This window comes from Pteropus alecto, unplaced genomic scaffold, assembly GCF_000325575.1.
Source record: "Pteropus alecto unplaced genomic scaffold, ASM32557v1 scaffold7, whole genome shotgun sequence".
NCBI classification, from domain to species: Eukaryota; Metazoa; Chordata; class Mammalia; order Chiroptera; family Pteropodidae; genus Pteropus; species Pteropus alecto.
The window spans coordinates 30828130-30855238 of record NW_006494614.1 but is presented as its reverse complement, the minus strand read 5'-3'; the positions used below and the strand labels follow the sequence as shown (position 1 = coordinate 30855238).

General features: G+C 33.3%; 1 protein-coding gene across 1 annotated transcript in view; it reads right to left on the bottom strand.

Moving 5' to 3' along the window:
• COL21A1 (collagen type XXI alpha 1 chain) overlaps positions 1-27109 on the bottom strand; it is a 153140-nt gene that overhangs the window by 116846 nt on the left and 9185 nt on the right. The gene's annotated exons all lie outside the window — the stretch shown is intronic.

Genomic DNA, 27109 nt, shown 5'->3' with positions numbered 1-27109 from the left:
GAAGGAAGGAAGGAAGGAAGGAAAAGAAAGCAAGCCCTTTTTCCAATCCTTAAATTCCTCCTATATTAATATATATTATGTATATTAATACATAATATACATAATATATATTAGCCTCCTATATAGGCTAATATATATTAGCCTCAACTCAGCTCTAATTTTGAAGATAAATTATCAGAAAAGTAAAGATATCAATTCCCAAAGGGGAAGCTAATAAAATTTTTAACATCGAAGGTCAAATTGTTCTCTAATCACCTAATCTTCCAATTCACCCATAATACACTGGATAAGTGGTCATGAGATATTAATTCTAGTCCTAATTGTGCCTTGTTTGCCTACTTAGAAAATAAAATGTAACCATATGCAAAGCTAAATAGCAACACAAGATAATATAAACAACATAAATGGCATAGACAAAAGAGGAGGAAGGATGAAAAAAAAAGGGTGGAAATGAGCAATTTATGCTCAAGTGTTATGAATAAAATCATCAATAAGCAACTCTAGTACCTCAACTGTGGTTTCTAAATACCATTTCCCATTAAAAGAAACCAGGGCTTTTGGGGAAAATAGTTTTCCCCCAAAAAAGATTTCAGATTTGGAGTACTCGATATATGAGACAGAGAAATCTCATTCTGAAAACAATGAAAGTCTCAAAAGCTCCTCTCGAGACTAGATCAAAAGAACCAAAGAGCTAAGTTGAGGGACTCCTATTGGCTAAAGATGAAACCATCTCATCATAAAAAATAATAACTGCAATGGATTGAACAATTTATTAAATTTGTGAGATCAGAATGATAAATATAAAAAACACCATGTGTCACCTTCGGGGGTTGCTGGAGTGCAAAGAAAGAGATCAAGCATTTATCCTACTTTTTCTACATGGATGATATTTCAGGGTAATAAAATAGTTGATGAGGCAACAGTTGATAAGTGCCAGAAGAATAATAGAATTAGAAAATCATTTTTTTGCAACCCCTGAAATAATGGATCTGGGCCAGGATCACCAGTGCTGCTAATATTATTAGGTGAAAGGTTAGAGAGAAAATTAGGACACATGCATTATGCTTAACTGTACCCAATAATCTACCTTAACTTCATTAAAGTAGAATAAGACATGTTTTTCCTGACATAATAGAAGGAACACATTTCCACCTATGAATTATTTTTGTCCAATAAAGGTAAAACCAGTATCTATTCAAGTTTCTATATCTACTCATTATAAGAAATTCGGGAATATATTAAATGACACCAAGAGGATAATATCAGCAAAATCTAAAAAGTGAAAAACTACAATAAATAAGTGGCTTGAAAACAAAAGTAAGGGGACTTAAGAGACATATCAATTAAATACAGTTATGAATTTTGTTGCGATCCCTAAACAACAAATTGTACATAGATATTTTTTAGACAATCAGAAAAAACTGAACATAGACTGACATTAGATGTTATTCACTATTTTTAAAAATTCATTGGGTATGATAGTGGTATGGTGGTTGTGTTTACTTTAGCTTCTTAAATATTCAAAGAAAAAAGATATAAAAATAATAAAAGTATAAGCCACATAGTGGGAGAAATATTTGTAACACATATAATCAACAAAGAATTTATATCCAGAACACAAGTTTTTTATTCTAATGTTTTTCTAAGATGAAAATTAAATTCAGTTTGTTTTGTTTATCTTTTTCTTTCTTTAAATTAGGATTTATTAAAAAGTATGTCACAAATAAAATCCCTAGGAGTGACTCATAGCAACACTATATTCACAGAGCATGCATGATGGTAATATAAACACATAGCCATTACAAGGAAGAAAGCACTATATGGAATTATTTACCTCCATTAAAAAAAGCTCATCGGATTTTCAGTATTTCTAGTCTAGACTAATCAAATGTAGCTTACATGTATGTGTGACATACATAATAATTAGTGCAATTTTCTCTACCCCCCCCCCCCCCCCGCACACACACTCTTTTTTAACAAATATTATTTCACTGGGCCATTCTCTTAAAACTTCTTATTTGTCTTCATTAAATTGTCTCCCTCTAACAGTTTCTACTTTCAAATTAATTTAAAGCTGCCTAATAGATAAAATACCTCAATCTATATGACTTAAATCAAAACTCAATGAATGGTTATACCAATATCAGCAATTCTAACTAATCATGATATTATGTGAGTAGTTATTTTTCTGATTTTTCTAAGCAAGTTTGATGAGTTTCAAAGATTGTGAATTGTCAAGTGGGTAATGAAGGAAAAGATAGCACCAATTTAAATTTCCTAGAGAGTTTAAGAAACTTGGTCTATCCTGAGTAACTTATTCCTAAATCATTCTTAATTCTAAGAGGACCAATAAAATTAGTGCTAAGCATTTGATTAACATTTTTTATATTCAAACTGTAGCTATGATACTCTAGAGAGGTTTCCAGGAAATGCTTTACGGTACCTTGGGGCCTCATATAATTGATATGTACTGTGTACTAAAGTTTATTTTTAAAGGTTTTGATCATTATTTTCTATTTTGAATTATCATGGTTTTATGACTGCTATTGAGAGATAACCACTGATATATTATTTAATGTTCATTGCTAGTCAGGTACAGAGCCCCTTTCAAAATAATAATATTCCTATAGTGACTATAAACCACTTAATAAGTGATGATTTTATAGCATAGCTTTGCTACAAATACAACTGTTTATATTCTGAGGTATTCTAATTTACAAGAGAAATTCTAGATTTGTTAGACTAATAACAAAGATTTGGCATTTAAGTAGAATAATGATTGTAATTATCTTTCCAAAATTTTCACCTTTCCCTCTCAAGGAAAACAACTAATCACAGAAAATGAAAATGTATTGCACTTACATGGAACCCAAGAGAAGACCTAGGGGACAAATAAAATTTGAAGCCATTGACAAAGAAACAAAATATCACCAAGGAAAAGATACAAAAAAATAGGCAAAGGATAGACACAAAGCTATATTATCATTTAATTTAATAACGTACTTAAAGTTTTCAGTGATCTTTAAAAATATTTTATACAAGGATAAAAAATACGTGTCTCCTACAGTAAGATATTTGTAAGATATTTCTATAATAGCTTATTGAAGCATGAGAAAACAAATTATATATACTCAAAAATTACTAGAATTATTTTTATCCATTAATGAGGTATCCGTACCTGCTACAAATCAATGAGTGAAACATATGTGGTTAAAGAAGATTAGACTGGGTATTGGAAGACTGTATTTAGCCCGATTCTGCTATCAGATGAATTTAAGCAAGAGAGGAAAGGGGAAAACAAAAAACAAAAAACCCCAACTGGGACTGCTTTCTGACAATCAGTTTTCCTTTCTGTAAAAATAGAAGAGTTGACCAGTCTGACATTATGTGAATCTATGATAATCAGCAAAATCAATTTACATGTTTTCCTTTTTTTTTACACAAAAGTATAATTATACCATTGTGTAGCCTGCTTTTTTAAAAATCAAATTGTAGACATTTAAGAAACTAGTGTAAGAGCCAAGATATTTTATTCCAGTGGATGAAATGCAAATATATAGGGTTGATTAGATATACTGTATAGAGTTCATGATGTAGTAAATAGCACTTTTATTTATATTACCCATGATTACTCTCATGCATATAACCTTTCCCTTGTCTAAATTCCTCACAACCAATAACATTTACCACTTTACTAATTGTTTTCTATATAGAAGAATTGTCTCTCCAGCTAATAAGTATACTTGTTGTCAGTGCAGGACTGGTTTTCAAACTCTGGTCCATGAATCACTAGCCTGGGCAAGTTCACTAACCTGGGCAGGTTCTCAAACCTTGCTTAGCCACGAATTCTTGATCTGAAAAATCAGTATAATACCACAGTTCTTCCAGGACTGTTATAAAGATTAAATGAGATAGTAAAGCTCTGGTTTATGTGAGGTTAAATAATGGCAAGCATTTACATTTCATTCTTTACCTTCCCCAGATCCCTAAATAGGAAAGTATATTATAGATGTCTTTTGCATTCCGCAGAGTCTTTGATCATGCTAAGCCCACAGAAGGCACTGAAATATTTGTTGCATCATTCACTCAATAAATATTTATTGAGAATGAACTGTGTCAGGCTTGGGAAGTATGAGGAGGAAATAAAAATGAAGACGACTGTGATAGCTCTTTCATGAAAGATTTCTAAATCACCTAGACAGCACATGATAAGGATATTAGAAGTATGAAGTAATTTTAACATACTTGGAATAATTGTGACTGATGGTTGGCCAAAAGTATTTAAAAATACAAAGCAAAAATAACAAAAATGCAGAGTAGCACCTAAATAGGAAAGATTTTAGAATATGGGCACTGTTTATCTCCCTAAATGAAAATGTCCCATGAAGTTAAAGTTTAATGGGCAAAATGTATTAGTCTAATTGGAAACCTGTTTTCTTTTTCTTGGAACAAAAATCACAGGAAAAACATTGCAGAGATTCAAGTTCCATGATAAAGGAGAAAAAACAAAATGGGTTTTCAAAGATGGGATGAAATCATGTTTCCATGGAAACCATGAGCTAGCTGGTTGCAGCCCAACTTAAGTTGGCAATTTTGGCTAATTTAACTATAAAAATAAATTTTGCAACTTAAAAAATTTACCCATTCTGTCATGAATGTAATTTTCAAATGATATCTAAATACATGGAAAATATCTTACTGAATTAAAGACATATTTTTAAATTTCTTTAATCATTACCAACTTCACCTGGCAAAGATATCATTTAAATTGGAAACAAATCCAATGAACTAAGCTGTGCCAGAATAAATAGAATCTAGAATATGGTTGTCCTCTGATTCTAACACTGGAGCAAGAACAGGGACAGGACTTTCTCTGTTACAGACTAGCAGAGTCTGTGGGTTTAATAGCTTTACTGAATCACAATAACCAAAATAGACTCACCATTCTATCTCAAATAGGCAAGGCTACTTTTTTTTTTACGTTTAGATTTTTTTCCATATTAGAAATTCATTTGATTATTTGCATATGGTTGTTAGGCCACAAATAAGACACAAAAATGTTTGTGATTTATTACTATGATATAAAAAATATTCTCATCCTATGTTTTACATTTTTCAAAGATTTTACCTTTATTTAAGGACCTCATTGACTCTAGCCTCTGATTTGCTTTATATAAAATCCTTCTGTGTGACTTCGTGCTTTTAGACACAAGAAGAACCAAGGGGCAAGAAAACATATAGCTGAGCAATCAACTCTGAATTAAGACTGTCCAGTCATACCTTGATCACCTTTTTTCACCACATCCAGTAACCGACTATCTCACAATCACATTTAACTGAAGTTTAACTTCTTATCTCTATGACAGTTCCCAAATTGGGAAACTTAACAATTAATTCTTAAAGGATCATTCTTCCCTCGACTTATACTTGCAGGCACCTTTCTCTCCTTCTCTTCATGGCCAAGCTTCACGAAAGACAGGTCTTCATTTGTTTTTCTCCATTTCCTCACCTCCTGTTAAAGTTTCATCCCACTGCAATCGAATGTCTGACTTAAGCACTCTACTGAAACTGGTGCTCCAAGGCACCAGTGATTTCCTAATTGCTGAAGTAAGTCAACTCTTTCTGGCCATCTTTAATTTCCCTGCATTTGGCTCATATAGATGGCTTTTTTAATTATTATTGTTGGAACTTTCTCCCTAAGTCTTCCTTGATACCACTCTCCCTGGGAGTAAGTTATTTTCAGTCTCCTCTGAGAGTCTTTCCTACTGTCCTTTATGTATTTAAGTTTCTGATATTTAGCAATAGCCCCCACTTTTCTCATTCTGCAAACCCTCACCTGGAAATTTTCTCCTCCCCTGCAGCTTCACCTACCATTTTGATACTACCAAATCACAATTTTTTTTTTATCTCCAACACATGCTTAACTCTTTAATTTCAACAGTCCATTTTTAAATAATTATACCCAAAAGTCTGCTGAACAATTTTCAATTGCCAACTTACAATCAATTTCAACAAATATTGAAATGAGCTCAAAATCTACCCCTAAAAAATTACTATTCTCTTTCTATTCCCTATTTAAATAATTTACACAGTTATCCTAAATCAGAACCATGTCTTTCGAAAGGTATTTTCTATCCATCCTCTCTCATAACTAAAAACAAAATCCTCAAGACTATTTTCTCTGTAGCCAATGCCACTGTCATAGGCTGAGACTTTATTATCTCATACCTACCCATACTATTGAAATAGGTGCAGAAGAAACAGTTGAAAACTTAAACACTCATTCATTATTTTGAAATATGCAACATTCATTCATTATTTCAAAATAAAAAGTGTTTCTTTAATAATAAAAACCAAAAACCTCTAGAAAATATAATTTGTGGTGAAATGTTAGAATTCTCTTTCAATAAAGCCAGAAATAATACAATGATGCCTGCAATCACCAGTTCTATTTACTACTGTAATAGGCACTCTAAGAAAATACGACAATAAAAATAAGGTATAAGATTGAGAAAGGAATAAAATTATCAATTATTAGGGGCAATTATCTAAATTTTAAAGTCTACATAAAAAATAACAGGTTCAGCAAAGCTGAATACAAAACTAAGTTTTTAAAAATCAAATGTCATTCCCTTATTTTAACAGCAAGAAATTTAAAAATGTATTTTTGAAGATATTCCCAATGGCAATCAAAATGTCATGTTTAGAGTGACTAAAACAAAATTATAATTGAAAGACAAAAAAGTTCTAAATAAATGAATAATAAATGTGTTAATATGGCAAGACTTAACATCATAAAAGTGAAAGACTTCCCCTCAAATTAATCTATACACTCAATACAATTTTCATTAAAATTCAAGTGTTTTCTGTTTGAGTGTAGGTATGGAACTTGATAAGCTGATTAAAAAATTCAAATGGAAGAAAAGCAGGCTAAAATTAGCCAAAACGATTTTGAAGAAGAAAAATAGAAATAGAGTTATACTACCGGATATCATATTTTATTTAAAAACTATAGTAATTATAAAGATTTAGTATTGACAAGACTTTAGACTAGAACACCGGATCTGAATTAAGATCCTACAAACAAATCCACCTATTATGGGAAATTGTTTTAAGAGAGAAGAGGCATTATAAATGAGTAGCAAAGAGATGGACTATTGAATAAATGTGCTGTGATAATTGGTAATCATATCAAGGAGGGGAAATACAGATATAATTGCACCCTTATTCACACCATATACCAGATGGATTAAAGACCCAAATATGTAAAGCAAAATTTTAAACTCTTAGAAAAATATAGAATATCTTTTTTAATGTTGGAGAAGAAAGAAATTTATATTTTTCTGACAAAGAACATCATAAAGTTAAAAGACAAAACTAACCTAGAATAAAACATTTGCCACATACATTTCTAACTAAAGTTTAGTGCCTTAGATATAGAAAGAAAGCCTACATTCAATGAGAAAAATGTAAATAATCCTATAGGACATGGGGTAAAGATTATGAAGAAATTCAAATAAGAGGAATCCTGGACATCTAATATGAGAATGTTAGCATTCTTGACAATAGGAAAATACAAAATAAAGCAAAATACTATTCACACCCACAAAAATATGTTAACAACAAAAGTTAAAGAGAATATAGGAAAATAGTAATTCGTGCTCCAAAAGTGAATACACTGGTATAGCCACTTTGAAGAGAAATTTGTAATGCATAGTAAAGTTGAAAAAAGCATATGCTATAATCTCTTGATTCTATTTCAAGGGGAATACTCTGAAAAATGTATTTGCGTACACAAGGAGAATTATATATCACTGCAGCATTATGTGTAACTGGAAAAAAAATGTAACAGCTAATTGTTTCTCTAATGAACCCTGGATATTTCAAGACAAAAAAAAAAAAAGAATGTTCCAGAGCTGTGTATACCAATATAATATTAAGGAAAACAGTAAGTTTCAAAAATAAATAAACAGTATGATGCCATTGTTATAAATTTTAAAATTTACAAAATAATAACATGTTGTTTGGGGGTACATACATACATAATATAAGTACAAATGTATACATTGGAATAATATACAGCAACCTTCAGACTGTGATGATTTCTGGGTTTGAAGAAATGGAAAAAGGCTTGGGGGTAGATCTTTGTTTATCTGCAACTTTATTACTTTTAAAAAGACAGAACTATCTGAAGCAAATAAATATGGGTGATGGGTTCATTGATGTTTTGTGTTGCTTTTCTATGTGTTTACAATATTCTGTAATTAATTTTTTTATTTAAGTCCTTTAATGGCTTTCTATAGCCTTCAAGACACAGTTCTAGCTTCTCAGATAAGCCCTTTCATGATGTAGTCCCCACTTTCCATTCAAAAATCATCAGTGTCCACTCCTGCTAGACATCATGATCCTGGTACTTTCCATGGTGATATCTTTCTCACTCTGAGCAAGAATTAGGATTGTCTCACACTGAAACTTCGGAGCACCTCTGATGTAATTGCTTGCATATATGTCCATCTTCCCCCACCGAAATGTGAGTTTATTGAGGACAGGGATAGAATCTGAATTTTTTCTCACTCCCAGTGTGTTTCATAGAGCTTTCATATATGAGAAATTCAATAAATGGGAGATGGATGGATATATACACAGACATCTATTGCTGAATGTCAGTCTTGTTTTTTATCAGCTTTCAGTTCTTGGAGAGAGGTTCCTTACTGGTAAATTCCTGGGCATAGACACGTGTCCAACCCTGGGGTACTCAGAGTGTTTTGGCGGCCTCTATCTCTCTTTCTACATGTTCACGTATCCCAATTTCTAGTTTTCAAAGACTGGTGTTACCACTTACACTGTACCTGTACCCTCTTTGGGCTCCCCAACTCCCAATCCATACCCTCTATCTGCAGAAGGGTCCACCGTATTCTCCTAGCAGTGCAATTACCTACAAACCAAAATGGAAATAATTTTAGATTTGTCCAAATCTAGACACTTTTGTATATTCCTCCACATGATCTTAGAAACCACAACACAGCTGAAAGAGAATAAACTTTCAGTTAAAACAGATTTAAACAGATTTAAATTCTTAATCTACCACTTACTGTGTGACTTAAAACAAGTTTCTTAATCTCTCTGAATCTTACTTTCCTCCTCTCTAAATCAGGAATAAATCTACCCTATCAACTGTGAAAGATTGTTGTGAACGCTAAATAAAATGACATAAAAGCACCTTATAAAGTTCTCATCCATTGTCAGGATTCAATAAATAATACTTTTCTTCCCTTCTCCTTAACACTAGGGTTTGCGAAATTATGAGTGAAAAAAACAACTAATTGCTATAGTTGAAAAGAATCACTTTCCTAAATACCCATAGTACATTATTTGCAAATTTGAACAAAGCAGACATCTATCACTTTCTTGTAAGGTAATATACCTTCATGTGTATCTGTGTATCTCCTACTTACCTGACTAGCTGTGAGTTCCTAGAGAGCAGGATTTAAAACCATTAATTCTCTACACCACACTATGCTTTATGTGTTATAGTCAATCAGTTAAATATTTTGATGGCACACCTACCATTGGTAAAATGTTTAGTTTTATTTTTTCACAGTGGTGACAGATTTATGCTAATCCATCTGCACTTTCTAAGATGACTTCTTTTGGGGTTACACATCAGTGGAATGATTGGCTAGGACAAAGTGTACAGAATGCGGTTGTGGAATGCTGTAAAGTCAACTGGCACATGAGACCTATTGCTGCACTAGTGGCCATGTTCCAACCAACCAACCAAGCCAGCCCAGATACCATCCAACTCCACATAGGAGACCGACATTATTATTTTTGGAGAAGAGTTTATTTTTAGAAATATCATATTTTAGTTTTGAAATTGTGTGCCTAATAGAGCCAAAAGGTGGTACAACCAAATATAAAACCAACTAAAAGATATCCATACCCTGCTCATACAAATATACATTTCCTTTTTGGCCAAAGATGCCTTTTAAAGCTCAGTCCACACTAAGATGTCTAAAAGATGTACTGAGAATCCCATTCTCTCTTCTTCTACACTGTTCTCTGTTATCCAAATAATTCCCATTGGAATTGTCAACATAGTCCTCTGATTAGAGTCAACCTCACACAGATGTGAGTCTTGATTGCTGTATGGAGCCAGTGCTAAGTCAGCATAATTCACTGTCTCTGACTACAAGAAGATTCTAGTTCAATTCTCATCCTTAACCATCTGTAGAGTCTTGAGCTACATTTTTTTGGCATGTGTCTTCTTACGCAGGCCAAAACTTCTTAACATATGAGGGCTAAGCTGGATTTTTCCACACCTGTTTCTGTTTTTAGACAATAAAAAATTTATGAGATATTTTGCCTGAACATATTTTTAAAATAAAATATTTCTTTCTGAAAATTAAGTACATGAGGAAATTATTTTATATATTTAGAAGGTGAGTCTTAATTACATATTCCAAAGCAATTTACAAGTATTTCCTATATTAAGGAAACAATTCATATTCAGTGGTATATATAAACTTCAAATGTATGAGTTCTTATAAAAATATAGCCAGTCCATATTTTTAAGAAACATTTTAAGGTAGAGTTTGAGTGCCAATTATAAAATATGTTATATTTCAAAATAAGAAATACTGTTGGAGAGTAATACTCTCATATGTGATGGAAGTATGTTAGCATTCATTAAAATAAGATTTCTATGAATGAACATTATATGAGTTTCATGGAATGGTGTCCTCTTTTGGACAATTGGGCCAGTGTATGAAGAAGATTCCATTTTGTGGGATCCCACTATTGGGTCATTTGAAGTCAAATAATTTATTAAGTTAAGACATTAGCTCAGTTAACTCAACACCAGGTTAGAATGAAAATCCAACTCAACTGTGGGCTCCACAGCAGTGACAACCAAGTACTGACTTTTCTCAGTGACTCATAAGAGAAGGCATTAAATACATTTAACAAACAAGAAACTCCCTATGAAGAGAGGAGCAAAGTTGCCCCTTAGGAAAAATGAACCAAATGACTGAAAGTTATCACAAAGTCCTTCCCATCCAATTTCATTGTTCAACACATAAGAAGCTGGGGCTCATTGAGGTTAAATATTCTAACCAATATTAAATGCAGCAACAGAGCCAATATCAAAACCTAGGTCCAATGATTCCCAAAACCATTTCCCAATCCGTAATGCCTCTCTTAACTGGGAAAAGGTTTAATGTCACTTCTCTAGAAGTGACCTGTAGGAGTCAGCCTATAGGTTAAACAAGAAGAAGGTTTCTAGTCACATGCAGTATTGTAAGAACATCAAGAAAACTCCACCTACTCAACACTGAGCAAAACAATACCACTCTAGTCTCAGCTCTACAAAGCATCAGATATGTGATCCCCCCACCCCCAGTCATTAGGCCCCTCTCAGAGCTGGAGGCCACATATGTATATAGAGATGAGAGGCGAATTCTACTCCATTTCACCGTCATGAGTATCAAATGTGATAATGACAGCTTAAGAGTTTCATATACTGTGACATACTATACAAAGTATGAAAAATCTGGTATCCTCAAATGAGAAGAAACTATAAAACTATCTGAATACAATTTAGGACTGTACTATAAAACTATCTGAATACAATTTAGGACTGTACTATAAAACTATCTGAATACAATTTAGGACTTTTTTAAAAACAGAAATGCATTAAAAATATTTAAAGAACACTAGCTTGGTGCAAAATATTAGGAAGGTACCCAAACTTTTCTGAGGTACCTTGCTTTTGAAATATAGAGAAAACATATTTGATGAATATTCAGTAGTCTTATACTCCTAACTGTTTGGTAACATTATTGCCAAGCATAAAAGTAGTTCACTTTGTAAAAAAGAAACTATAAGAAAAACATCAGAATAACTTCATGAAAGTTGTTAATCATATTATTATTTTGTTTTTAGTACATTTCCCAACACTTCTTAAAATCAAAAACTTTTCCTTAACTGTATAATAAAATCACCACGTGTTGTCACTGCAATCACCACAAGGCAACAGCTCATTCTTACATGGAAATAAAATGCACCCCTCATTCATGTCGATCACAGAGAAAACACCCAACATATAATACTCTGTAGTTCCTATCACATGAGTACACTTTTTAAATAATTTCTATTTCTCTTGTGTGAAATGAGGGTTATTACATAACTTCTTAAAATGCCTTTTAATACTTGGAGTATTATGTCTCTTCTCTTAATGTTGAATATATTCTAAAATATTGAACACACCTGTTTGAGGTTTTTGAACTGGAATTTACTATATCACATTTATTTTTAAATCATAGAAATGTATTATTTTCAGAAGTAAAACTAAAGGTATTTTCCTCCTTGTGCTATTTATCTCAGACATATTTCAATATTTCTATCTGTTCACATAAAGCAGGAAGAAAAAAATTAAACTGCTTTAAGTTTGTATGTAGGTATTCCAAGTGACTGGCTAAATCCATGATTTACCATGATTTATGAGCCTTTATGCCAGGCTCATAAAACTGGCATTTTACCATTGAAAAAAATTAATTCTGGAGAAAGTAGGTTGTCCCCCCCCACCCCCCGCCTTATAATTTTGTATTGAAAGACCAACTTGGGCAGAGTAATGCAAAGCCAAAGTAGTACAAGCTGTTACAAAGTAAAATTATTTAAAAATTTAAAAAATAGTGATTCGATTTACAAAAATTTAATTAGCAAAAATTGCAATAAAACATCTATTGCTTTAATGAAGCATATCTATCCTTTGTGATATCATCAGGATAAGTTCCATTTTATTACACAGTTAAGGTAGCATTTTGTCAAGCAGCTGACTTTTGTTGCAATAAAATTTTGATAATCTATTCACTGAATGGTATTATGTTCAATTTTTTTTTGAACATTTACTGAGTGTGTGATTACTGAATACCTGATATTTATTGAGTGTCTGACAAGCACTAAGGTATTATGAAGATGGATAATCCATTTTAATTAAAGTACTTAACTATGTAGAGAAAGTTTATTATAAACATATTCTGTTTCTCCAACAAAACTAAGAGCTTTTAGGAGAGTAATATGAAGATGTATTTTATATATTTTTTTATTTTTAATAATAACAGTATTACTCCATGACACATAGTAGAAATCCAATTAATATTGCTTTATGGTTCATATATTTGTTCATTTATTCATTCAATGAACATTTATTGTCTGCCTGCCAAATGACATAATACTTGTATAACATATTGCATGACATCTGGTTTACAGGGGGTACTCAAAAAATGTCATGTTAGATGGAGAGTAAATAGCTAGCCAGCCATGACTTGATTAGGCAATGAATACACAACAGATATACAAAGAAATCTGATGCTACAAAAACACAGAAGATAGTCTGGAGGAAATCCAATAAATAACACAGGTTAGCATAGGAACTAAAGGAACATGTTTGCAAAAAAGTTAGAGTCAATGTCTTAGTGTCAAAATACAAAGCAAGTTTAATCTTATTGAACAATATCATTACTATCTATGCTTCCTTGATGTCAACCTTACCTAAAATTTCTTAGTTACTAAAGACTCAAGGAAAACTATCAGCTATATGATGTTTTATTTAAGAATGGTTTTGTATAACTACAAAAGAGGGAATGCCATTTGAACACTTATAGAGTTGGAAGGAATACAAGCTGTTGTCCACACTCTGCTTGAACTTATCCAAGAACAGAAAACTTAATCTTTAGACAATTTTAATTGCTACTTTCTGATATTACCCCCAAATAATAGCTATTATTGAGATCCTATGTGAATCAGGCAATGGATTAAGCAATTACATACCTTATTTCATTTAGTCCTGCAAGCCCTCGAAATAAGAGCTATACTATCAGTTCTATTTTACAATACTCAGTGAGGTTCAGAGAGATTTAAAAGAAGTTGGTCACACAAAGGCAGAGCCAACAACTTTAGCTAACTCCCTTTGAGGTCCTATGACCCCTGCTCTCTGCTATATAATTCAATGCTGCTCTTGAAGCAAAAATCTGTTTCTTGCTGATATTCTGTAGTTCTTTATGCATTAAATGCACTACTGTGTATTTAGTCCAAGTTTTCTTAACTATTGACATTTGGGACCAGATAAGTTTTTATCATGGAGTCTGCCCTGTGCACTTTACAAAGCTTGTGGCACCCCTGGTCTCTACCCACTAGATGCCAGTAGTACTCTCTTCCAGTTGTGACAACCAAAAATGTTCCTAGACGTAGACAGGGGACCAAATCAATCCCACTGAAAATTACCGATTTAATCAATAGAGGTTTGCCTCAAGGATTGGCAATTAGGAGATTTTAACAAATGAAACTGTATTTGAACTTTGTGAGTCTTAGATTTCATACTAGAAATCAATCACCATGCTCATAGTTTTTTGTCCAAAACAGAATGTAATAAGGTAAAATGCATTAGTTCGTTTAAAATATTAAAAAGACTTGAACTTGTTGGTTAGCCGTTCTGTTTCATACTTGACATAAACTGTACTTTTTCATTATCAGTATTTCTAAGATTGTGCTTCTATTTCAGAACCAAATATTCTTGAAATAGTAGATCAGGTCATTACAAAAAATAATTTAAAAGCAAAGGAAGAAACCTACCACACTCAATTTCATGGCTTGTATTTGCTTTTTATTCTTTGGCCATGAACAACAAAGTCCTTTCTAAATTGAAAATGTTTTCATTCTATTTTATTCTGGTTTCACAGACAACTAATGGTAAAACATAATAATGTTGTATATGAGGATTTTTATTATATTCCACTACCTCAAATGATAGTGTGGTTGGATTTGTCATGTTTCTCAATCCACAGATCTACAAAGCTCTAAGATCTCATGCCTATAATGAACTAAGTTTTTAGTACATCCAAAGGATATAATAGAAAAGAGATACTGCTTCTCTAGGGAGTAAAGTTTAAGGCATATAATCTACCTCGATGATAAAATGCGGACTTCCTATTAGAAGACAAATCATTCATTTAAATCACTTGAGTAGGAAAGTACTAAAAGAAAATTCATCTGGGTCTATTTAAGGTTCAGAAAAAAATCACATACAAAAAGATTCTTTGGCTTTCACCCTAGAAGATTTTCATGTGATTGTCAATCAGAAATATTTTTATTCAGTTTAAGCTCTTATTCCTCCAAACAAAAGGGATTCCTGAGGAGATGTTAGAGAATTTCAAGGTGGATCACACAGATCTAAACCTGATTCCAAAAAATTAAGCCTACACAATGACTTTGGCAATGGTAGGTAAGTGGACTAATCCTATGTCCATTACTTTTCTCATCCTTTACATTTTTGTTCTCATGCCAAAGAGATTTCATGTAAATGGTTCATAGATTTATTTTTCATTAAATGCTTCTCAAAAGGTGTACATATTGAGGTAAGAGGTATCCTTGGTCTATTCAAAAAAAAAAAAACACTTTTGCAATCCCTGGCTAAGCTATGATTGGTCCTGTCACTCCTGGGATAAACAGTAGTTCTACCAAGATTACTTTCCATGAAAACCAGTCTATGTATTAGTTGTGTTCATTTGAAGAAAGGCTGATAGTGACTGACAGTAATATCAATAGAAGGGAGAACAGTAATGTGTTTACCTATATTCTTTGCTTCTTTAATTATTGTCTGGATTTTATCTTTCCCTTTCCACGGAAGAGTAAAAGTACCCTCCAAGAAGATAATATGAAGAAAAAGGTCAGTACTTTCTTATTTCATATTTTTATTTCTGTTTCATTTAGAAGACATAATAATATTCTTCATTCTATAACATGCCTTGCAGAAATATCAGTTTACTTGCTTTTCCAATTAACTATATCATTAAATTTAAAAAATAAAAAAAATATGAAATTCTTCTAAGTACTAGGTTTATGGCAAACAGTGCATTAAAATTTTCTAGAGCCATCAATAAATGATTTTTGATAATAAGTATAGCTATTAGATTGATTTTTCACATTCTAATTTCAAAAAACTATAAAAATTTAATAGGTGTAAAACTATATTTGCATAATGCATTCATGGTAAACGACCTTTAAATCAAAAATGCTCAAGAATGCAATATTATTAGCTATTTCCAGAGTAACAAAATATACCATGGTTCTTCCTGACGATCACCAAAAACATGTCCAGCTGATAAAAACTAAATGATATGCAGTATATATTAAAATTCTGCATTTTCATTGATTTTTCAACTATAAGGTGTTGGCAGACAATTCTGCATGTTTCTGTGCCCCTTGAATCAGCTTTGTCCCAAGGATGCTGGGAGATATTCCTAACAACCACAGGAGATAGTGTCTCACTCCTGAGATGAGGGCAGATTTGTTTCCTGCCTAGTATAATAGAGATGATTTCTTCCTCCTGTACAATGTTGGACAAATTTGCTAGCATACTTTTTATAAAAAATGATTTCTTAAGCTCAGAGTTCCTCAGCTGTGACATAAACCACTTTGTATGCAGCATCTACCTAGGTCGCTCCACATCAACCTCACGGGACTTGAGGGACAAGAGGAATCAATAGGAATCTGATGCTGAGTGCTGTGTTGTGAGTAAGAAAGTCCTTTTTTCTCTGACCCAAGAGTCTCCTTTCTGCCAGCCTAAAACTGTGGCAGACTAACTTATTAGATTCCAAGTAGGGTAAAATTGCAGACCCTTCACAGTTCTTGACATAAACATAGTAAATGCACAATAATTTCAGTAGATGTTAAAATGAAGAGGCCAAGATACTATGTATAATGAACTCCATTACTTATTATGTAGATTTATAATTTTCTTTGGCAAAAGTATAAATTACAGTCTGTAGTTTGTGTTAGACATAATTAAAATAAAAATTTGATTATTTTAATATTTTCCATTCTAATATTTTCCTGCCTTATTTCAATGTGACTGCTACTTAATAAGTCACAATCTCTTCGGAACATGATAGACATAAACCAAATATATATATATGTAATACCAAAAAAAAGATGTGTCTAAGAATCAGCATATTTGACTGAATCAAAACATAAAAACAGTGACATTATGGGCTGTTGTTTTCCTGACACTGCTCAATTTTACCAAGTTCCCTACTGGAAAAAACACGTCAATATGAGCCACTTGATGAACATAGTGACATATTAGATTTCATTTGGACAACTATGCTGAAATATTACAGTTGGACAGTATCTCATTCTATGTAACTCTACTATTTAAATTTTTTAACAAAAGTACTGTTTTAAATATCATAACTTGTGAACCAAATCACACCAACCACTTTTTCTAATTCGCTTGAAACTGATGATAATGGAGAATAGCTAGACTCTTGAATACAACACCATGAAATGTAAATTGTAACAAACAAGTACGTAAGTCAATAAACAGAGATAAAAAAGAAAAAATCCTAAACCTCCAGAAAAAAAAATCAGAAAGTGATTTCCCTTTTCTCAAAATTCTGAAAATGATCACTCTAACCACTAATTTAGTTTAAACACCACTGACTCCTTCAAAGCCACAAGTTAAATTTTCCTCCCACAAAACCCTTAAAATATTCCATTTTCCTTTAACATTTACAAGTTATAATAAGGCTCCTTTTAAAGCAAACAACTTCCTCTATACTAACTGGCCATTTCATTAAACCATTTTGAGACCCTGAGCTACCAACAAACTAAGGACTAGATCAACTAATCATCATTGATTCAGAACACCTGCTCCTGAGTTAGGCAATGACTCAAAATTTCTGAAACACTTCACAGAATTTCACTTTTAGTGGTAGCTACTGCTCCATCAGTAAGGGCATCTGAAAGCTTTAAGTAGCTAAGTTCTCTGCTCAAGTATGAAGGGAGCCTACAGTGCTTGGTAGAAGACCTGGCATTTGGCTACCTAAAGGTTGCCACTTAGATGAATTTTCAGCTTGTTCCTGGCCAAAGAAGTTGCTGTTTTCAGGTGTTCAATGAAAGGAAAATAATCAACATCATAAAAGAATCTGGAGGGTTTGGGCACAAAAATCTCATTTAAAAGAAAAGAACTTCAAAAATGGCAAAGACGAGTCACTAATATGAACCTAGGCAAAATTTTGAAATTTTTAAATATATTCATGACCTTTAATTTTTAAATATATTAATCATTGAACAGAGTATCTTATCTTTTTTAAGCTGTGGATATTTATAGAAGTTATAATCAGTATTATGTCTGCTATCTTGTGATCTCCTAGTTTTGCTTTATTTAAAATATTCATTTGAAGAATCAACAAATACTAAAGAATTGTTCAAACAATCCGTATGTCTCGAGATTTACTTTTTAAACCCAACATCAGAAATATTACCAATGGTTAATTCATTCACCAGTAGAAAAATACTGAAAGTATCAAGCATAGCCGAATCCCCAACTTTTACAGTCAAGTGTATACCAAGATAAGTCACCTTGATTTCTTCCCCTACAATGGAAGGAATATTGTATTATTCCTTTCTAGAAACTAGAGAAAGGTAATTTTTCACCACATGTTCCTCTATCATTTAATTTACATGGATTCATCTTCTAAATAATTCTACTTTTCAAGATGTTAAGTATTTGTTCCTCTCCTTCCTCAAAGGAAAAGATAACTACCATGAAATGTTTTAACTGCTTTCTGAATTAAATTAATGTAAAATTAACCAGTTCCTCAATTATATTAATGTTATCAGGCTTTTCAGGACAGAATTCACTGGAGATATTGATACTATAAGCAACACACCAAATTTCAAACCCCCAGTCTAACTAGCAGGTCAGCTTTGGGTCACACTGTATTGAGAAAACCTCGTTTTGCTAACTTAACTTGAATTGTATTTGTGACAGTGTTATTTGGTTTGCTTTCCTCTTCTGAGACAATGCACTGCTTGGTATCTTTAATACTGCAGTTTATATAAAAATCTGCTATTCTTCACTTCTATGAAAAACAGAACTAAGTGACAAAACCAAATTAGGCAGAATTTAAGTTAATATGAAAATGAAACTTGATGAGACTATCAGACATGAAAATAGGTCATTAAGAAAAGTTGGGAAATACTTTCTGTGGGAATTTTTTTTTTTTTTGAATGACAAGATTCTTATTTCTATGACATGGCTTCTGCAGAAGGAGCCCACAAACAGTTAAATGGGCTTTGAATCACCAAGTACTTTTCCAAGCCTATAATGGTGACTTACAGGGTCTTCAAATGAACTAAGAGAGCAACTTTCTCAATTACTAGAAGCAGAATAAAGTTCCAGATTATCAAAACTCTGCAATGCTAGTTTTGTGACCTTGACTCAGAGTTACTGGGATGTACCAGAAAACCACAATTCTTGGCAGAAGCACATTTTATGTATAAACGTTTACCAGATGTGAAGTTCATATGATCTATGCAGTGCAATAGAAACAAAAATAAATTTGCTGTGTAATCTGACATGCCAGTTCATTCTGTGAATGAACTAGCAGGTAATAGGCCTGGTCTCATGTTTAGGCGGAGCTTATGGGGTATGAATCTGGAGCACAGAAAACTTCTTAAGCTTTACCTCTACCCTCGATTAAAACCAATCCTATATGCTTGTTAAGCTTGAAATTACACCAAGAAAGATTTTCTTTCTTTAGATAAAGAATTCTATCCCTGTTAAAATTGAAATGCCCTTGGGAGACATAAATGGTTATCAGTTATTTATACATCAGTGTAAATGAAATTCAAATCCTGTATTAACAGCTGGTTTTCATAAGAAGAATACACGAAGCTTGGGTGTTTGGATTGTAAAAGAGTGGGAAAAAAATCTTCAAGAGATAAAAGTTAACACATGAATAACTACCACTATTATTTGTCTATTCATTCAATATTTATGACCACCTACTATTTTTCAATGTGCTAAATATTGGGGATACGAGATGAAAAAGCATAGTTAATGGCCTCGAGAAATGTAGGGTTCAGTGGAAAGCCACCAAATATGAAGTTACCATAGAAGAGTATAGATGTTAATGGAAATGTGTTTAAGGCACAAGAGGACTCGGATTAATGAATACCAAAATCTGCCTGGCAGAGAGGAGATGGGAAAGTTTTCTGAGCGTAGGGAAAAGTTTAACCTGTGACTTGAAGGAAAACCAGGGATTTGTAGGTAACCTGAAGATAGGAAGATAGTGCCTAATTATGCCTGGAAACATCAAAGAGTGAAATATTCTCAGTGAAACAGCATTTCTGAAGTAACAATTTCTAGAGTAAAGTATCTGTGGGGAGTAGGGAGCAGGGAGCAGTGTCTTAGCTTGGGCTACCCTAACAATATACCATAGACTGAGTGGTTTAAACGATGTGGACATTTCCTCACAGTTCTTGAGGCTGGAAGTCCAAGATCAAAGTGCCAACATGGTACGTTCTGGTGAGACCTCTCTGTAGGCTGGCCACCATCTTGCTGGCTGTGTCCTCACTAGGCCTCACATGTGTGTGCACAGGCGCATGAGTTGGGGGCCGAGGTGAGAACTCCCTGATGTCTCATAAGAACGCAAATCCTATCATCCTATGTTATCAGAGCCCCATTCTCCTTATGATCTTATTTAACTTTCATTATCTCCTCATAGGCCTTCCTCCAAATACAAGTTAGGGCTTTAACATATGCATCTGGAGGAGACACAATTCAGCCCACAGCAGGCAGTGAGTGAAATGAATGACAATGAATGACAGGGAGAGTATTCAAGAAGCAAATCATGAAGGGCCTTTTAAATCAAGTGAGGAGGAATGAACTTTGTCTTTAAAGCTCATTCTAGGACTCTTCATAGGAATTTTAAGCAAGGGAGTGACATTCTGGTTCATATTTTAGAAAGCTCATTATAGTAGCAAAAGGGAGAACCATGCACAGGAAAACAGAAAAGCCACTAAGAGGCAGTGAGGGCCTGAGGTAGGACAGAGGGAGTGAGAATAGAGATGAGAGACCAAGGAGTTAAAACAAGCCAAGTTTGATTGATTATACTTATGTGGAAGGGAAAACTGAGAATGACCCCAGTCTCTGGCTCAAGCACCTAGTACGTGGCAATGTCCTTTCCTAATAGCAAGAAGTCAGAAGGAAAACCAAAGTTGTTTGCTGGGGGATGGAGGAGAGAAAATAAAAATTGTTTCAGATTTTAGAAAATTGAATATAAGCCTAAATGAGGTATAAGGACATATGGAACTGTTTACTCAGAGGCAGAATATATGGACCCACTCTGTGCCAGAAATGGGCTAATGGGGAGATAGAAGCAACAGATGCTGAGCAGAGTGAGCAGAGTGGATGTGGATGCTACTCTGGCTTATTATTTGCTAGTAAGTGCCAAGGGCTGAGATTTTAGACCATTAAAAGTCCTTGTATTAAACAAAACTTAAATGTCTAACAATACAAGAGTAACTAAATAATGCTGGTTCATCTATATGATGGAGCACCACAGAGGCATGGAATTCATGTGTTCCAAGAATATTTAATGACATTAAAAATAGTAAGAAAAAAGTAAAACACAAAACTATGTAGTAAACTGAGTAAAAATATTTTTTTCATAGACATATCAAAAATTACCTCCAAATAGTATTCAGAATATACAATTTTTTCATTTTGCTTTCCCATTGTTTTCCAAATATTCCTATAAAAAACACATATGGTTTTATAGTCAGAAATAATAAACTTATTTTAAAACTTTTATATGTTTTTAGGCAAACAATATTTCAAAAGAAGGCTCTCTCCCACCATCAGCCAAGCACATGATTGAATTACCCCCCACCAGTCAGGAGAAATTAGGCTATGCTGAGTAGCAAATACACCAAAAAATTATAGTGCCTTATAAGAACAAAGTATTATTTTTTACTTATACTATAGGTTCACTATGGGCTGGCTAAGGGCTCTGTTCCACATTCCTCTATTTGGGACCCATTCTGAGGAGCATGGCCACTTACCATGCAGAGGTAAAGAGCTCTGGAGGGTCTCAAACTGGACACTAAATGCTTCAGTCCAGAAACATATGTCAATTTCTACTGAACTCATTGGCCAGAATCAACGTGGATCAGGAGACGTAAACCCATTATGTAACTGAAATGCATTTGGCAAACAAAGCTAATAATGATGACTATAAATTCAACACCTCCCAAAAAAAGAATTATGGAGGGATTTTTACGGCATTACTATTCAATCAGCAAATCATGGCCTATCATGATTATAAAATCAGTTTGGTAGATCATGACAAGTGCTTTTTTTTTTCAACAACAAGAACTTTCTAAAAGAATGAAACGAAAGGGAAAATGAGCATAATACAGAAAAGGTAGGTATTTATCATGAAACAATATCATGATATACGTCTATCAAATAAATACAGATGTGTCACAATGTGAAATATCTTCCTGTGGTTCCTGTAAAAAAAAAAAAATTGAAAGCCATTGTTCTATGAGAGCCCCAACTAATCCAGATATATAGAAATATAATTCCCATACTAGCTCTTCTAATCCAATGATCTATGACTACTACGAAAGATTGGGAAAAATATGGTCTTCCTCCATGATATCAATCTCAAAGAAATTAGTCCAATTTTAGTATCTCGTATTTAGTGACTCATATTTCAGCACCTTCCAAGTTTTGAGTTCACTTTTTATTTCTCTTAAAATAAAAAAATTTAAGTTTCAAAAGCTTTTCCCTAATTCTACAGAGCCTCGTTTAATTGTTTGTTAGGAATATATACAATTCTTATATTAATTTAAATAATATCTTTGACCAAGATAAATAATAGTAATTTTTTTTTACTTTATATTGCTGTTAACTTATAAAACAGTCATGGATGATTATCTTGCTTACTTATGCTTTGATGTTTAAAGGAAGAATGCATATTTCAAAACTGCAAAATACCTATTTTATCTAATTCTTTGATACAGAATAAATATTCTCAGTTTCTAATTTTCTCATTCTTATCTACAACCAAAAAAATACAAATTTGAAATATGCACATTCTATGTTTGTTTATGGAAAAAGTGCAATGTTTATCAATTTAGTTCCAAATTTCCAAAACAAATTCATCCAAACTCTTACTTTCTATCATGCATGTAAAATGTTTATAAATGCATACTTAAATGTAAGAGTTTCAACCAATTTTAATGTGTTCTACTCTTCTCCCAAACACACTGTTTTTTCCTACCTACCCTTCATAGCACTGCACATTCAAAAACCAGTCTTTTGTATCTACAGGGAAAATGCTTGCTAAACATCCAAGAAAAACAAAATGTTTCATATAGTACAATCTTTTTACTTCCCAGATGGCTCCACTGCCATATACTAGGTTTCCTGAGGAAAAGAAGAGGCAGTGTGAACTAAAACAATCTACCATCCTGACATTCAAGAGAACCAAATAAAACATGATTGTGTTTAAAAGAATGGAAAATGAAAAGACCATCCACAAAAATAAATGAGTGTGCAAGTTTTTACCATCCTAAAGGAAGCTCTGGTATGGAAAAATGAACATCCTGCATTTGTTAATTAAGGAAGCATTATATTCAGTGCAGCAACAGTAACTTGTTTAAAAGTGATGAGTCACGATATTTAGATCATTCCTGGCCTTATTCACCTAGGTGTGGGGCAAAGAGGATTGTACCAGCAGCTGGACTATCTCTGTTCCAGACCCAGCAAGGCCACTAGGACACTGCAGGAATCTGGGCAAAAAGACAAGCCTGGCTGGACTTCAGCATCTCCTCTATAAAACCAGGGGATGAGGAGATGAGTGAGTTGAAGGAGCTCTTCCATTTCAAATTAGCTGAAGTTCTAGTCTCTTAAATAATTTACCTAATTATTCCATTAAATACAAGGTGAATAATTCACCCCTTAAACCCCCAAAATGGTTATTTCTTTCCATTATTCCAAACTGGATCTACTAGATCTAATATATTATAAATTTTCCCTAAATCAATATTTTATAACCAAAATAATTGTACTTATAACATTTCTATTACATTCAAAGAGCTCCAAAGACATGCACAGATGCACAGTACCATTCTGATTGTTCTCTTTTCAATGTAGTTTTTTTTTTTTTTTTTTTTTTTGCTATGCTATCAGACAAAAAAAAAATTCCTTGAAAATGCTGCTTCTTTTAAACAAATGACAAGCACGACACAAATCCAACTGAATGCTTGCAGTATGGTTTTGAATCCTAAAATGTGGGATTTCTTAAGCTCTTTACATTGTTCTTTCCCTGCCGCTCCCCCTTTGCGCTTGTGAGAGTGTGTTTTAGTTCGTTTGCTAGTGAGTACCTATTAAGTGCCATGGAGAGAGAGAGCAAGCGAGCGAGAGAGAGTCAGAAAATAAATACCGCAGTCAAATTTTGATTACCTGTTAACTAGGATGGCAAGAGTAAACGAGCACAAATATTCTGAAACGGTAGAGAGTGGGTGGGGGGAGGTATAATTGGGCATTGGAATGTGTTTCATTCTTACATTTAAATAAAACTATGCCTGGCATTCTGAAGATTGATAATGCTGTACTTCAAACTGAGTAAATAATGAAACCTACTAGGAAAACCAACCCAAGAGAACTAGAAAGCATTTTAGTTTGCAAACATTTTAGTTCACACCTTGGTAAATGAAAACAGTGTTCAATGTTTCAAAACATATTTTTAAATCCTGTGAGACTAGTGTGATAAAGAGACTGAATTATAGAAAGTGACATTATTATTAAATATTTACAGGAATTCTTGCAGAAAGGATCTCTAAAACGGATCAAGATACACAAACTCAAGATAGTATTGTTAGTATTATCAAATACACCTACAATGCAAGAAATTCATGAGGTGAAAAATTCTCATGCCTCATTGCTCACTCCAAAGTTGGTTACATTCTCCTACACTGATTTCCAAATTTGATGGTCTAAAGCAGAAACAGCTGCATTGGATTTTGTTCATGTTAGAAAACTGACCTTTCTCTAGGAAGTTCCAAGAGAGTCTCAGAATTACAGTCTTCCAAACTTTAGTCAAAAGGAGATGCTCTTATTTTTCTACATCATCCAAGTGCTGTTCAGAAGAAATTGCAAACAAGATCCCTAAAGCCATATCACCCGACAGCCTAAAGGAGCAGCTATGACTGTCTACATAATACTTGGTCTAAAAATGTTCACTTCATAGCGGAAGGAATAAAGCAGGTACCAAAATGACTATCATTCCTTTCTACAATTTCAGGTGCTTTAGAATATTGTCAGATTAACACTAAATGTGATCCCTTCACAACTCCATGGCCTACATTGCTGGGAAGGTCAGAGGAACAATATTACTCCAGGATGAAAGAAAAAGGATTCTCAGAAGAGGAGGAGGAAAAGTATCCTGACAGAAGTAGGTGCCTCTCAGGTTGAGCAGGAGCAGTTTGTGTGAATGAGAAAGAACAGCTGCCTCTTGGGCCTTAGGCAACTCTTTCCTATTTGTATCCATGGGAAGACATGAGTTTGGGCTCTTAGACTGGATTGACAATGCAGAGCTCAGATAGGTTCCCCACTAGCAAAAACCAAGAGGAATGGAAAGCATCTGTCCAGAAGACAAAACACTAACTAGTACAGTGCCCAACTTTACATTAGGAGCAAGCTATAGTAAACAGAATCATTACGAGAAAGTTGTAGTAAACAGAAAAAAAGTCCATATAGTAGTAGATATGAAATTGCAAACACAGAAAATTGAACAAATATTCAGTAAAAACCAGCATCATAGAGGAAGACCACAAATCAGCAAATATAGTAACTAACACCCATAGAAATAGAGTTAATAACAGTAAAAAGACAACTAACTTAAATTTAATTAATATATTCAGAGATATATGAGAATAGTTGAAGAGGGAAGTAGCTAGATAGAAAATCAAGTTGAAGAATTCTACCAAATTACAATGCAAAGGACACAGATTTTACAAAATATTTTTTTAAAAAAAAAAGTTCAGAAGGAAAATTAATAAAAAGAGACATGAAAAAATAATGAAAAGCTTTCAGAGCTAAATAAAAATTTGAGTCCAGATTGAATGGGTCTCACAAGTACCAAATTGCTTAAATGTGGGTGGCGGTGGGGAAAGACCTCTTTTAGATACATGTTGGTGAAAACGCATAATTCAAAGGGTAAAGCAAAAAAAAAAAAAAATCCTAAGAGTTTCTGTGACAATAAGAAGAGAGTGGGGATAGGGAGAATATTTAAAAAGAAATACAATTCAGATTGTGTAGAGATTATCACAGAAGTGAACCTAAAAAACAATAAATCAAAATCTTCAAAGTTCTGCAGGAAAATATGAACCTAACCAAAGAAACATTCATTTATGAACATTTTGATCATTTGAACATTAAAGAACTCAAATGTTTACTATCTACTCTCCATTTAGCTAATGGTAAACTACAGTCATTAGTGTTAATTGGTTGCCAACAATCAGTTTGCTCTTGGTCTACAAGGGAGAAAAAGAACAGAACTATACACTCTTTTTTTTAGCAACCAATGGTCAGAATCAAAACTCATTGTGTCCAGGGAAAGGTGACCAGACTGGAGATGTAACTCCAAACTATTGCAAAAGAAAAGCAGTTTTAGAATATAATGTTTCACTTGTCTTCAAATACTGGCGAAACTGCCACGTGAAAGAAATTAACTTATCCCTGTCACTCCCAGAGTACAGAATTAAGACCAATGCCTGGAAATTCCAGGGAAGAAGTTTGCAGTTTAAGGAAAATGTTTTTAATAAATGGGGATGTCCCTAAGACTGAAAGTGTCCCATCATTGGAGGTGTCTGGCATTGGACAGTTTGTGCATTATGTGTGCTAGAGAGAGGTATCAAGTATTGTTGGTGTAAACAATATTTGTATTGTAAACAACAATTATTTATGAGATAATTTCCAGCCCTATGATTTATGCTGACTAGAATATGTGTCTAAACTGAACCATATGTCCAAACTGAACTGTGCTTTAAGAAGCAAGTTCGAGGACACATCCTCTATGAAGCAAATCATGACGAAAACATATGAAATCTTCCACAGTGTCTACCTCCAGTATTAGATCATTTAGAGCTCAATTACAGAGTTTATTTTGCTTCTTAAAAATTATATTAGAAATAGCCCATCTCCCAACTGTATCATAAGCGAATCTCAAACTGTATCACGGCCAATCTCAAA